This window comes from Papaver somniferum, chromosome 7 (genome assembly GCF_003573695.1).
Source record: "Papaver somniferum cultivar HN1 chromosome 7, ASM357369v1, whole genome shotgun sequence".
Classification (NCBI taxonomy): domain Eukaryota; kingdom Viridiplantae; phylum Streptophyta; class Magnoliopsida; order Ranunculales; family Papaveraceae; genus Papaver; species Papaver somniferum.
Window position 1 is genome coordinate 195216811 of NC_039364.1, and position 14270 is coordinate 195231080.

The 14270-nt window shown below is 37.7% G+C and overlaps 1 long non-coding RNA gene across 5 annotated transcripts; it reads right to left on the bottom strand.

Annotated features, from left to right (window-relative positions):
- Positions 1-1238: 1238 nt before the first annotated feature.
- Positions 1239-5338, bottom strand: LOC113299309. 5 transcript variants are annotated; one of them, XR_003334788.1, is made up of 9 exons: positions 5214-5338; positions 4699-5115; positions 3942-4599; positions 3592-3824; positions 2605-3497; positions 2159-2365; positions 1781-1947; positions 1520-1581; positions 1239-1425 (listed from the first exon to the last, which is right to left on the bottom strand). It is a non-coding gene; the product is annotated as an uncharacterized LOC113299309 (long non-coding RNA). The 5 variants fall into 5 exon arrangements; XR_003334787.1 differs by having other exon boundaries at positions 3942-4256; positions 4500-4599; positions 4699-5311; XR_003334789.1 differs by having other exon boundaries at positions 2605-2835; positions 3145-3497; positions 4699-5311.
- Between the last annotated feature and the right edge of the window lie 8932 nt (positions 5339-14270).

The window sequence follows — 14270 nt, forward strand, 5'->3', positions numbered from 1 at the left end:
AGTTGGCAGGAGTGTATTGAGTTAATGTTTAAGAATTTATATTCCTCTCTAGATTTCTTGTTCTTTTATCTTTCTGCTAAGTGTCTGATGCTTGGAAGTTTTCACTTGTACTACTTTGCTTTTCTTTTTTCCTGGGTCTCGCATGTGTTTTGACCGCAAGTACACGTACCGGACCCAACACGAATGCCATGGTTACTATGGTTTTTGGAATGCCTTATAAATATAGTGTTCCATAAGGTCAAAAGATTCTATTGGATTCTCTTTATGTGTGCACAATGGATGGAAGCAACAAGATTGATGAAGTCGATGAGGGAAAGACCAGTGAGTTGATTGCTGTCTCCATAACATGTTTTCATGATGTTGATCATGAAAACAAACTACCGGTTCAGATGTCTTCGCAACTGGTAGGAAATCTTCTTCGAGACCTTGAAGTAGTACGTGAACATCTCGGGATTGCAACAAGGAATCTTGTTTTTCTGAAAAACAAACTAAAGAAGGCAACTGATGAGCTCGTCCATGTTCAATCTCTAGTTGCTGACAAGGTTTAGGGTGTTTCAAATCTTGTGTCTCGTTTGTTTTGTTTAGTTGCCTAGTATGTCTTCTTTTTGGATTAGTTGGAAGAATAACTAGTGCTTGGAATATCAATGATTGTGACTACACATAGCTATTATTTTTCATCTTCTTGTTATTTTTTAGGTTTATTGGTTTAAATTCTAAAACTATTTGGAGGATGATCACTATACCAAATTCAACGTTTAGCAACAGCTACAATCTGTTGCTGTCTGGGCTTGCAACATATTTTTGCCGTTGCTAAACCCCCTGTCGCATTTTTTCGCAACAGCTTTAGCTCTGTTGCTAATTTCGGTCAGCAACGGAAGTAGCAACAGAACGAGCTGTTGCGAAATTCAAATAAAGAAACAGAAAACAGCTGTTGCTACTCTGTTGCTAATTTTAGAGTTATTCCGGGATATATTTTAGTAGAACAGGATATAGTTGTCTGGTTCATATTTAGCAACACGTTTCTGCCTTGCTAAATTGTTGCAACAACAAAAGAAAGTTCAAGTCTTCGTTTACCTAGTCAAAAACGATTTCCCCCCAATTTATCCAGCACCCCAGTTCCCTACAATTACCCTGATTCATCCAATTCTGATGATTCAGATTAAGAACCCTCGTATTCAATACTCCCACAGATGATATACTCCAACTACAATAATTATAATTTATCCATTAACCCACAGATAAATTTGGTAATTGACATACAATATTTTTCTATGCTGAGAAAAAAAACTTAACTTCAAGTACAATCCAAGTTAAATGAAAAAAAAACCTACAAGATCCTATAATGTACCGTATTCTCACTAAAGCTCAGTCTCAGAGTTATGTTTCCACTTATATAGCAATAATTCGGTGCAGATCACACCTACACTGAAGAAAGAAATACAATTCAGAAGCAGTAGAGGACAACAATATGCCTATTACCAATTTTAAAGGTACTGCGTAGATAAGATTTATTGCTCACACTCAATAGGCCTTTATCTAGAAACATGTTACTTGAGACCTTGCACAAGCTGATGATCCTAGCTGAGAATCACAATGTAACAAGGTAGATGTAAGTGCAAAGGAAGATGAAAAATGAAAACAACAAATAAGAGACTGTGATAAAGAGTTAATCTTGAAGGTCTTTTATTACATTTTTTTGCACACATGTATGTAGGATCTGATGTGAGTATCATGACATGCTGCTAATATGAACCATCTCTAGCATATAATCCATCCTTACCAAGATAGATCAGGAGAAAACTTCTCTGCAGAATAGCAGCCTTTAATGCCAACTCCTTGTGGCGAGAGCTCCAACTTGACAAAATACAGGCATGATAAAAGTATCACGCTTACAAATTTTCTTCTCAAATGTGCATCAATCCTAGCAGTCCCCTTTCCTTTTTCCACCTTCCCAATATTGATAACATTAGAATGCAAAAAAAAAAAAAAAAAAAAAAAAAAAAAAAAAAAAAAAAAACTAGACAGGAATGCTGGTAGAATCATAAAAACAAATTGATGTCAACCTGTGGTTCTATACTCTAGATACACATCAGAAAATTATATTAGCACTTAAGACCAGATACAGAAAAGAGGATTTAGTTTCAAACTTAGCACAAACCTTAATAACCTTCCCCCAAATTCTCCTCCAAGTCTGAATAGGTGAACCTTCAATTCAACAACATCAATATCTTTTGATTTAAACTTGATAACAGCAGTCCTCTCATCGAGGATTTCGTAAGGTTTTCCTTACATCTCTCATCTCTTCATTATTCATATGAGACTTGACGTCAAGAACGACCGCCTTAGCTTCTATCTGAAACACTTCCTGATTCAAAAAAATAATATAACCACAAAGAAATGAGCAAATACATAGTAGTACATATGATTTCTAATTAAATGGATGATTTATGAGAATGAAACATCATCTTCAGGTTGAAACTGGATGATTTCTGAGTATCAAGGGAAAGTTATACGAACTTAGATATATGGTTAGTTCTTTAACTTATAATAGTGAAATACGTTTTTCTGTTGCAAAATAAATTAAGCAAGTGGAATACACCAGACCTTAGTTCCATACACGACAGCAATTCTGGTCTGTGGAGGTGAAAGGTCCCCCTAAAACATCGCAAGACAGTGCATGTGTTCAGGATTGAAGTCGACAATTCCATACCGTCCATTGTCGAGTGCACTGGCATAAATAGTTTTTTTCTGGTAACGTCTCCAACCAGCTGACATAGTGACTGGGTCTGCTGATTTCAACAGTTTCATATGCAACTTATGTCGCTTGAGTCTCGCCTGAAAGGAGAACACATATACATGATCAAAAAGACAGGTAAACATAAATCAGTTAACATGAAACAGGTACAAATGTCGTCCTATTAGTTCATGTTCAAATATCGAATAATGGATGGCTACTTCAAATTCATATCTATGAATTTAACCATATTTCAACGAGTGGAAAATGAAAATTGTCAAAAGGCAATACTTAGAATAAGAAAAATAAAATACAGAAGGCAAAATAGCCTGCATATAACCCGCATTATCCTCTTTAGAACTGATACTTCCAACGACAATCGGATGACAAGGATCGAAATTTTCAACCACCTTGAAAGGAACGTCATGAATCTCCAACTCTGGACATGGAGAAATCAATATTTGGGATCGGCTGTTTGTCGGAGCTGTTACTATCCGACATGGTTATGATTGCGGGTTGAAAGACAGATGAGCTTCTTGCCATTAATGATTCTGATCTATACCATTCAAAGGTTCCACCCTTCCTAGCTTCTTGCCACTCGATTGTCGTATGCAATGGCATCTGAAAAATGCAGTATATCGAGTCTATAACGTGGCTCCATACATCTGAGGTGCCGGAGGTGATACGAGATGAAGAGTGACTCCAACAGAAGTAGTTTCTTTGTTAGTTGAAGAAAATGAAATGCTTGCAAAAACCTCCGTTCCTAATATCCAACACAAATGATTGTTACGTAAAAGGGATACTAAAGAAAAATACCTGAATAAGTAACTCCTTTATATAAGGTAGAAAAATCTTACCCTAGAAGGTTCGAATCAATTCTGAACTGACAGTAACATCAAAAGACGCAGTGACATCAAGTTGTAGATGAATTCATTGGTTTACAAAGAACAACAGCCCTTTAGAACAAGAGACAAATAACATCTTCATCTTTCACATGGATTGTTGGAGATACCTTGACGCACAAGGCCATATAGCGCAAACTCCTCATAGCCTTTGTTCCACTTCGGCAGTAATTTGATCATAATCAATCCTTCAGACAACAATAAGGATTTTAGACCATCTTCAAATTACACAGAATGCGATGAAGAAAGTGCAGGCGTTATTTTCCTAAGCTGCATAGATACACCTCTACAGACCAAAAAGTCACCTGCCTGCTAGAGCTGGTTATCAACCCAATCAATCAACATAACTATATCCCTTCACAGTAGTGAAATTCTTCTTAGGTAAGCTCAAAACCACCACCAAAAAATTGCAGCTGCATCCCTGTCCTAACATTCATCTATGCCTGGAATTCTTCTTCAACAATCCCCAAAATTCAACCAGCTCAGAAGAAAGAGAAGAAAATGAGATTATAAAATCCTAGCAGTACATACCCATTTTCTGGGATAACATCGCGGTAATACTTAGCGAACTTATCGCACTCTGGAGCATCATCTGCTTTCCCTGGTTTTCAAACCAGGATCTGGATTCACCCAAACATAAGAAAGTTAATTCAATGCAACTTAAGATTTAGCATCCATCCTAGCAATAACAATTCCATGGTTAATGCCTCTGAGGCAGTAAAAGAACACAACATAAAAGACACCATGCATTGTCAACAATAAAGTTATAACACCAAGGACTAGTTTATCTAGATTATCCGCTTAAATCTCCCGCAAAATGTAAGTACATAATCAAAAAACAACTCTAGTGGAAGATACCCGACCCAAAGGGATACATTGTGCGAACTCCTGATAGCCTTTGTTCCACTTCGGCAGTAATTTGATCATAATCGATCCCTCCATTACTAGTGGAAGCTTCACATCCTTCAATACCACCAAAAGCAAAATTAATCAACAAAAAGAAAAAACCAAAAATTCTGTAAAACACATGGATTGAACAGAAAGTGTTAGGAATTACCGTACCAAAAATAAATCTCTGTAAAATACCATCAGATGAAGATATCATGTTTTAATCATTTGGAGCTTCATAGTATAAAAAAAGAACCCTAAAATTGGGAATTTAGGGTTCAGATTTCACACAATCCTTCCCTTCTTCTTCTGAACTTGAATGATAACCTTATTGCGAAAAATCTCAACAACAAAAAAACCCTAAATAAATCTCACAAATCAAATCAACACCTCAAATAGAACCAAAATCTATTCGGAAACAGAAACAACAAACATGGATGATTAGCACAGATCTTGAATGGCTTAGATTGTCTCATAACCAACCCAAACCAAGCCAACTTTCTCAGTCTGTTTAAGTTTAAGAATCTTCAAAGTTTCAACTCATCTTTCTAATGATTTTCATCTTTATCAAATCGGTATAGTTTCTCTTTTCTACACACAATCAAAAACAAAAAACCAAAAAAATAAAAACCAAATCAAATTCGAATTAGAAAACTAAATCATTGAGATTTAAATAAGAGCCTCTTCACCAGTATAAACTTCTTCAAGTTTAACGATAGGTGCGATCTGTGCACCAATATCTTTTGCTTCACCACCATCTACTGCCCATATCTCTCTTCGTCCTATTCTTTTTCTTCTTCTTACGGCCAAAAAGAGAGAATGAAAATAGAAAATAGAGAAGGGATAAGTTTTCTGAAGTCTAGGGTTATGGGTGTTAGGGTGGAATCATATATCTGATTCAAAATGGTTTAAGTTGACTGGGTAGAAAAATAACAACAGGTGTTACTTGTCACGCAGACGAGTGGCATGCGTGAAATTTCCGTAGTTGCTAGTAGCAACAGAAGATGAGCAGTTGCGAGTTTCGCAACAGAAATTAGTTGTTGCTAAAATTTAACAACTGCTTTTTTAGTTGCGAATTAGCAACTGCTACACCGATGTTGCTAATCTAGGTTGCTAAATCCAGAATTTGGTCTAGTGGATGTTTTGCAGTATTTAATCTTCGTGATTTGTTATATTGCAATTTGTTATGGGATATTGGTGTTTACACCCGTGAACTATACGTTGTCAAAAGTAAAGTCGTCCGTGATCGGTATTTATTGATTGAAAGATAAATGGACTTATGACAAATACAAAAGTTAAGCCTATATTGTCAATTTTTTGATGGAAGATAGGTTAAAATCTTTTGTGACAAGGATGATGTCTATTGATTATTGTTATGCAAATAATGATTGAAGATAGAATGAATCCTTGTATATTCCGCAGTATTGATCATCCCTGACCCATATTTTATGTGTATACTGCAATACTCCATAAGTTCTTTTATGTTGAGTATATGAACGGTTAAACTAATCATTTTGTTATGGTTAACTTAGTCGTAGCTCCGTAAGTTTACTTATGATGAGCATAATCAATTAAATTGATCACTTTTTGTGTTTAATTTGGTTGCGCATTACGATTAAATTAATCATGGGTTTACTTGTGATTAATTTGATTGAGTTTTTGGATATAGAAAATCATTCTTATGGTTTTTGGTGTCCAATAAAAATCCTTCTTTTCTTTTGAAATTAAGGTCGCTCTTGTTGTTCTTTCGGGAATGACATCAAATGGAGGAGAGTTCTTTTGAACTTGTGCTTAATGGTCATATCTTGAGGGCTGTGCGGCTGTGGAATTTTAGAGAGGTTATCTTGTATCTTTAAACTCCTTGATGAATGCATTTAGCTCCGGCTTTATGATTGCATCTAAATTAGTTGGTATGTATTTTTTCTTTTAGTCATGAAATGTCTCTTTCGGAAATTTCATTATGATCCCGTTCTTGTACCTTTGCCAATTTTATTGACACAAAGGGGGAGAATTAATATGTAGTTCACACTACAAATACATATGGTTTTCGGATCATTATGTAAGGGAGAGTGGTTTCCATGTGAGATGGAGTATTGACTAATGGGGAGTGATACATATCACCATAATATTATTGTTGAAGTTGTGATACAATTGAACTTTGACACTGTTGATGGTGGATTTTCATTTAAGGCTAAAATTGTAAAAGAGACAAAAAATTATGCGCTGACATCCTGCAAAGGATAGAGCAATTGATAAGTGATGAATACTTCTCCACTTTACTAATTCATCCAGGTTGGAGCATGTAGAAACAATCTCTTATACCCTGTGAATTTATAGCGTTATCAATTAATACATGACTAGCCTTGTATTTCCTTTTCCGCTGAACTCTCATTAGTGCGGCATGACGACTGAGTGTTGCTCTCAGCAGAGTAACACGAATCTCCAAGTATTAATAGTAAGGCATGCACGAAATACGCGTACATGCTACATCTCTCGGTGTGTTATACTAACCCGATTGAGTATATTTGAATCTGAACTGCCCATATCAGTCTCAGAAACAATCATGACCACGCAAGTTGGCCGCACGATTTAACCAGCCTAGACGATCCTTAGCATGAGCAGGCTACTAATGACCATCAGCAGGCCCACTTATGTCCTGGTCGGTCGAATACCTACCATGCCTCCCAAACTGCCACCGAACACCAGCCTGAAGTTGGATGTCCAGACTGGTATGGAGCAGCTTGGAGGAATCGTACAAACAAAGGCCGCCTATGGCAGTCTCAAGTTCATCACGATCGTCCAACTTCACCGGGGTAGTTGGACAGCGTGGATCAGCCCAAAGCCGGTCGAACAAGCATCATGGTGTACACCGGAGGACCTTCTTCCTACCTGCATGACCGAATCTTCCTTAACCTGACCAGATTGCAATATACGATTTTCCGAAGTTGTGTCAGCGTGAAGAATTGAGGGTCACAGGAAAGTCCACTAAAAAACCTAAAATTGATCACGACCATCCAATTTCACCGGCATGATTGGATGGCTTAGATCGGACCCATAGACACCAGGCAGGTATTGGCGCGTTCACCAAAGTAGCGTGGCTTGCCAATTCGTCCAGCCAAAGCAGCGTGGACGTGAAACCCTAATTAGGGTTTGCGGCTCATCACATGTGTCGCAAATCAGGCACAACCTTCATGTGTCGCAAATCAGGCACAAACTCCTTCTGCACCAAGAATCCGCCGATGGTTCGATAGCTGGAAGACAGACATTTCATGTGAATATCGAATGAAAGACCTGCGTTGGGATATTCGTAAGATGAGATACCTAACTCGGCATCATCGAGATCAGAAGGGGTGGTTGTGTTTGAATTTGAAGGAAGAGGACTGGTCAAATCATCATCATCGACCACTGTCACACATGGGCGTCTCTGCAAAAAAAGGGGGAGAACGAACTGGTACGGCCTTCCGGCGAGCACGAACAGGAGAGCCATCACAAAGTTGTTCATCTTGAACCTCAGATGGGCGTGCGCGTTTAACATAAAATCCTGGGTGATACGAAGATGATGATCTGTTGTTGTTCGACATGTTGAAGAGATAGAGTTTCTGCAAGAAAAGCCTATCAATGAATGGCGGTTTTAAACCCCGCATACATGTTGAATAAAACCCTAAGAAAGACTGAATCAGCTACATCAGAGCTTATCCTGAGGTCTCAACACCGACCAAGTCATGCTTTTCTCCCAAACCCTAGTTTGACCAGCTCCACCTGGCGATGTTTATGCGGTAAATATGTATTTACTCTAGCTTGATTATTTTAGTATACAAATTTGTCACCATATCATGCCCACCCCACAATTGTGTAACCATTATGTGCTAGGCAGGGGACTTATTGTTGATGGTGAATTTTCATTTAAGGCTAAAATTGTAAAAGATCCAAAAAATTATGCGATGACATCCTGTAAAGGATAGAGCCACTAATAAGTGCATTACCATTAATTCTCACAAATTCTTCAATAACTTGTTCCCAAAAGATGTTGGGTGTTTGAGACATGTTAACTTTGCAAAAACTTGTCACCAAGTCATTGGCTTCGGAAATTGAGAATACAACCATGCTTGAATTGAGAATTGAGAATTTATGAGAAGAAGAAGAGAGTGAAACTTCACAAGTTTGGGGTAGGAAAATTTGAGTTCATGTGTTGAGTTTATATATAGAGAAGAAATGATCTGAGTTTGGGGTGCAAAATGTAGCCGTTAGACGAAAAGCTGAACCAAACAGCGCTCTAAAGCTGAACCATTCAAAGCTTTGTCTAACAGCCGCAGGATAAAAACTAGCCGTTTTTTTCAACGGCAAGAAATGAAGCGTTGTACCATTCCGCGCTTAAGAGTTGTATCATTCAGCGCTATGCGATCTCGTCCATTAGATCGAATATGACTGTTTAATCTCAATGGTTTTGATTTAGTGGACGTTTAAAACTTCAACAACTATATTTTCAGGCTACAATATAAATAGAGAACCACTTCTCCTTCATCCCTCACACCAAAATCAATCGATAATATTCTTCATTGATTTCCTTCTTCTTCTCCACATAATTTTGTTTATACAAAATTATGACACACTTTATTTTAAAATAAGATGAGGCACTAATTTATGGTTGGGTTATAGCAAGCAACGATCCGATTTGTGGAAAAGATAAAAATAGTGCAATATTTTGGAAGAAGATTATTGAAGAGTACGAAAAAAGAAAAGGCCCTAATGGTACCTCAAGAGATAAAAAGACATTGCAAACAAGGTGCAACACATTGAGATCCGAAGTGAAAAGATATGTTTCACATGTTAGGCCTTACTTCCGAAACCGACCTTCGGGGTTGGATGAAGAGGATTATGTAAGAACCTCAAAAAAAAATTATGTTTTCTTTCTTCCATCTTGATCTCTTTATTTATTTTTCTAAATTTTTCCTTTCATTATACATTTTTTTCCAGTATCATCATGGAAAAAAGAATTATGAAGCAGAGTCTGGAAAACCGTGGAGGGCGAATTTGGAAGCGGTTTTCCTGATCCTAAAGACCTATCAACCCGACTTCAACCCAGCGGTGAATAATGATGATGGAGTTAGTACTTCCACTCAACCTACTCAACAGACTCAAGTTACTCAAGATGATGAAGCTGATATTATGGATGAAGATTTTCAAAATATGGAAAGGTCAAGGTAGTTAATATAGCGTATCAATATCGTATCGTCTAGGTCTGATACACCTATACAAAAAATATTATTGGTTTTATCAACGGTACATCATTTAATATAGAATTTCAATTAATTATAAAACCATAATAAAAAATGATAAGAATCATACACATATCTCAAATTTCCAATATACAAGGTGGTTTGTTAGCCAGCGTTGTGATTGTTGTCCCATTATGCCGGTATTTTGTTTTATTATCCTTCATATTTATCTTTTATATTTCCCTGCCTTGCAATCGAAATATGATTTCCATCTCATATCCTACCATATAGTCATTAATTTAATATTATAAATATATTAAGGCTTTTTACCTTCTCTAATTGATATTGTACTTGTCTATAAAGACTAGATGCATTTTTTGGAAAACTTTATTCACAGAACCGATATTATCGTTGTACAAGTAAAACCGATATATCGGTCTGTACCAACCTGTACAACCGATAATATCGCTCCGTCTTTGTATCGCCGATATTTTCTATATCGTATAGATATTTTTCGATATCCGGTAAAAACCTGTCATATCGGCCTGTACAACCGATATTGACCACCTTGGGCAAGGTTTATCTCCTCATCAACTCATAATTCTGAAACCTCAGACATATCTCGTAGAAGACGCTATTTCGAACAAACAAATGACGTTAGAAGTAAAGGGAGAGATAAAGCAAAGAAAAAGGCTTGTGAGGCTAAAGCATCACAGAAAGCAGATGAAAAAAATGGATAAACTCATCGAACTTCTTGAAACCGCACAAGCACAAAGGGAGGCCAAGTATGAAACAGAGAAAGAATAACTAAAGAAGAACATGGAAAACTCTACAATCTTGGCACAAACACAACAAAGAGAAGCCTACATGAAGACCCTACGCTAACCCTTGGATGAATTAGAGGCTTGTGAGATACCCGTCTACAAAATATGGAAGAACGAGATTTTGGCCCGTTATGGATTGCCATTTATCTCCTAAATTAAAGTGATGTATTAGTAATAATTTAATTTATTTAGAAGTAGGATTTCGATTTCAATATTTATTTATTTTTATGTTTTAAGTTATTTAGAAGTAGGATTTCAATTTCAATGTATTTTTTTTATGTTTTAAGTTATTTAGAAGTAGGATCTCAGTTTCAATGTATTTTTTTTTATGTTCTAAGTTATGAAATAGGATTTCAATTTCAATGTATTTTCTTATGTTTTAAGTTATTTAAGTTATTTTAATTTTAATGTATTTTTTTAATTTCTTCAAGAAACAATGTAAACCTTGTTTTGTAATGTAAAAATTCTCAAATTTTAAAACAAATAACCATTGAAACAAATCAATTTTGGAAAATCAAATTTTTGATCAATTTTTTTTTTTTTAAAAAATAGACGTTGATGGTGTTGAGGAGGTGTAAAAAAATGATCAAGCGTTGAACGGAACATCGTTATGGAAGCGCTGAATAATTCAGCGTTTGATACCCTGGAATATTCGTTGAACGCTGAATGATTAAGCGTTTGGGTCACTTTTTGAGCGCTGAATGGTTCAGCTTTTGAAACTACCTGCTACTTGAACTGCGAGTAAATGGTAGGAGAGATAAATAACATGTATAGGTGTTAACTTTTTTCCAACACTTATTTCTCGATTTGAAACATTTTTTGGCCAATCTAGCAGTTGAATCTAGCCCACAAGGGTTAGCCTAACAAAGTATGAGGTTTGCACTACCGTATGGAGCTATAACACAGGAGTAATTCATGGGTACTGGACTGAACCTACAACTCCAGCATTTCCTGCCTGACGAATGGGAATTTCATTTTTGGAATGTTCCGGCGTGGGGAACACTTCGATGTACTAGTTAACAAGACTTCAATAGAGGAATATGAACCTCCTCAAAACGATAAATAAGTACAACTATTTCTGGAAGTTCATAAAATTTCAAATAATCGGAGAAGAACGAACTTAAAAATCCAAGTGGATGTTAAGTAACATGATAGGTGTTGTAAACACCTACTTATTTATCTATTGTTTATGCTTTCTTTGTTACTTTTCTTATAAAATATATATCTTATGTTCGAATTTGAAATTATTAGATACTTTGGAGTCATTTAGAGCGAAAGAACGAGAAAACGTTCATTTGGAGCGAAAAGGAGGGAAAATATCAATTCACAGGCAAGAGACATGAAAGTCGAGCCATGTCAACATAAGTGTTGTCATTTGGTTGACCCTTGTCCTATTCATGGATGCCTAGAGTCATTCTGGGTATCCCCTATCCACCCCACTTGAGTGGCTACATCCAGTATCATTTTCTACACAACCCTAAATTTCACAGAGAAATAACTTCTCTTATCATTGCCTCCTCTATTCCTATTCCACCCGAAACCAAGAAACAGCGGCTGCTGTAAGAGAAAACCTCAGAAGAGAAATTCAATCGAAGAAGAAGATGATGGTGAAAATAACAGGGAAGAGGATAATCTGCTGCTGTAGTTCGAGATCTGAGAAGAAGGAATTGGCGATGAATTTGTTGCTTCTGGTGACGATGTTCAATGAAAGAATTGGTGATGATTTAAAGTTGGGTTTGGTTCAGATTTACTGAGATTTGGAGAAAAATGAAGGTGGAGGAATTTGAGATGAAGATTAACGAAGAAGGCAGAGGATACAGTGATGGGTTGAGATGGAATTTGAGCAGAGTTGAGAAGATAGTCGATATAACTCAGGAATTTGAGAGTAAAAGGGTATCTGGTGCAATTGAAGATGATTTCTGTGTCAAGCAATGTCAGAGAGGAGTAGAGATGGAGGAGTTGGTTCGTCCTGAAGTTAGGTTTGATATGAATCTGAGATTGACAGAGAATGGGTTTGGTGTTTGTGTTGATGTCAACAAGAATCTGAGAAAGGGGTAACAGTCTGCTGGCTGGTATTAGAGATGGGTCATTGCTAAATCTGAGACTCCGGGAAAGAGATGGATTCTGTTGTTGGTGCAGTGATGCTGCTAATGGGTTCTGACAACAAGTAGAGAAGGCAATGGTAGTGTTAGTTGGTGCTACAGTTCACTGGTGGTGGTTTGTGGTGTTGGCTTGTTGTTGTCATCAGCTGGTGGATGTGATATTGCAGAAGATGGAGCAGTGACTGATGCAATGACTTGAGCAGGTGGTGAAAATCAGATGCATATGTTGTTGGATGGCCTGAGATAGATGCAAAAGCAATGAATGGGTTGTTGATTGTTGGCAGCTGAGAAGAGCTGCTACTGATGTTGTTTTGAGCTGGAAATGGTTGCTGGTAAAATGGGTTTTCGACGGAGTCTGTGCTGCTGCTGTAATGGACTAGCTAGTGTTGTTGCTGGTGCTCAAATGGTTTGTGTCGAATGGGAGAGCGAGTACAAATTGCAATGGCAGAGTAGGGTGTGTTGCAGTTATAGCTGTTGCTGCCATGGACTGTGACTGTGTTGATGTGCAATGAGGTGCTGCAATACAACGGAAGAATGAACAGGTGCAGCTGCAATGGATTGGTACATGAATGAATGCCTGAAGTGAATTGCAAGAGAAATGGTGGACTGGTTGACATGGCAGGTGCAGTACAGATAATGCAAAGCATTGGAGTGTGGTTAGTGTTGCTATTAACAGCTCAATAAGCTGTAGCATATGGCTAGATGAATACAGATCCGTGTTGGTGACAAATAATAACAGATGGAGTCTGAGATGGTGGTAATAAGTCTGTGTTTAGATGTATGCTAGGAAGTTATTGAACTATGGCAGTGGAGTTATTGCTGGCACTTGGCTTGGCAGAGATGGTAGTGCATTTGTTGATTGGTGTTGTGGTCTGCAGCTGAAGTGGTTCTGCGGTACAAGTTGTACAAGTGATGCAGCTGAGTGTTGTGCACTGTTGAGAGGAAATGGAAACTGAAGCTGAGAGGTTGGATGATTGCAGGTGATGCCATGGACAGTGGGAATGGTTGTCCCTGAAATAGATGAATGTTATGACACATGTGCAGCTGGTTATGAAACAATGGCAGGTGATGTTATGCAATCTGGTGCAGAGAATGAGTTTGATGGCCAGACTTGGGAGATGTTGCTGTTTTTAAAGATGGTTATGAAGTTGTAGGAAGTGTGCTGTGTGTTTGAATGGAAGCTACAACACTGAAGTTGAAGCAGACAAGGGAAACATGCAAGGGACTGAAGTTGAAGCTGCAAAGTCATTTGCAGGCTTGTTACAGCTGCGGCGATGATATTGCAGGTGCATGTTGTTGATTGGTTCCGAGTCTGGTAAGGCTGGCGTTGCTGCTAATGGAAGGAGGAAGTTGATATGAAGCTGCTGAGGGAATGGAAGATTGCAGAGATGCTTTGGTGCATGTAGCCTGAATTGGATGAAGCTGCAAGAGAACTGCATCTGTGAAGTTATGCACTCAGAACTGCAGGATGGAGCAGCAGAAGATTAGTCATGGGCCATCATGGTGCAACTCTGGAAATGGCCTGTGCAAAATTGCTTAGGCCATGGCAAATCAGCAAGTCAGCTCAGTTAGATCACCTGACTAGCTGATTCGGTTCTGACTCA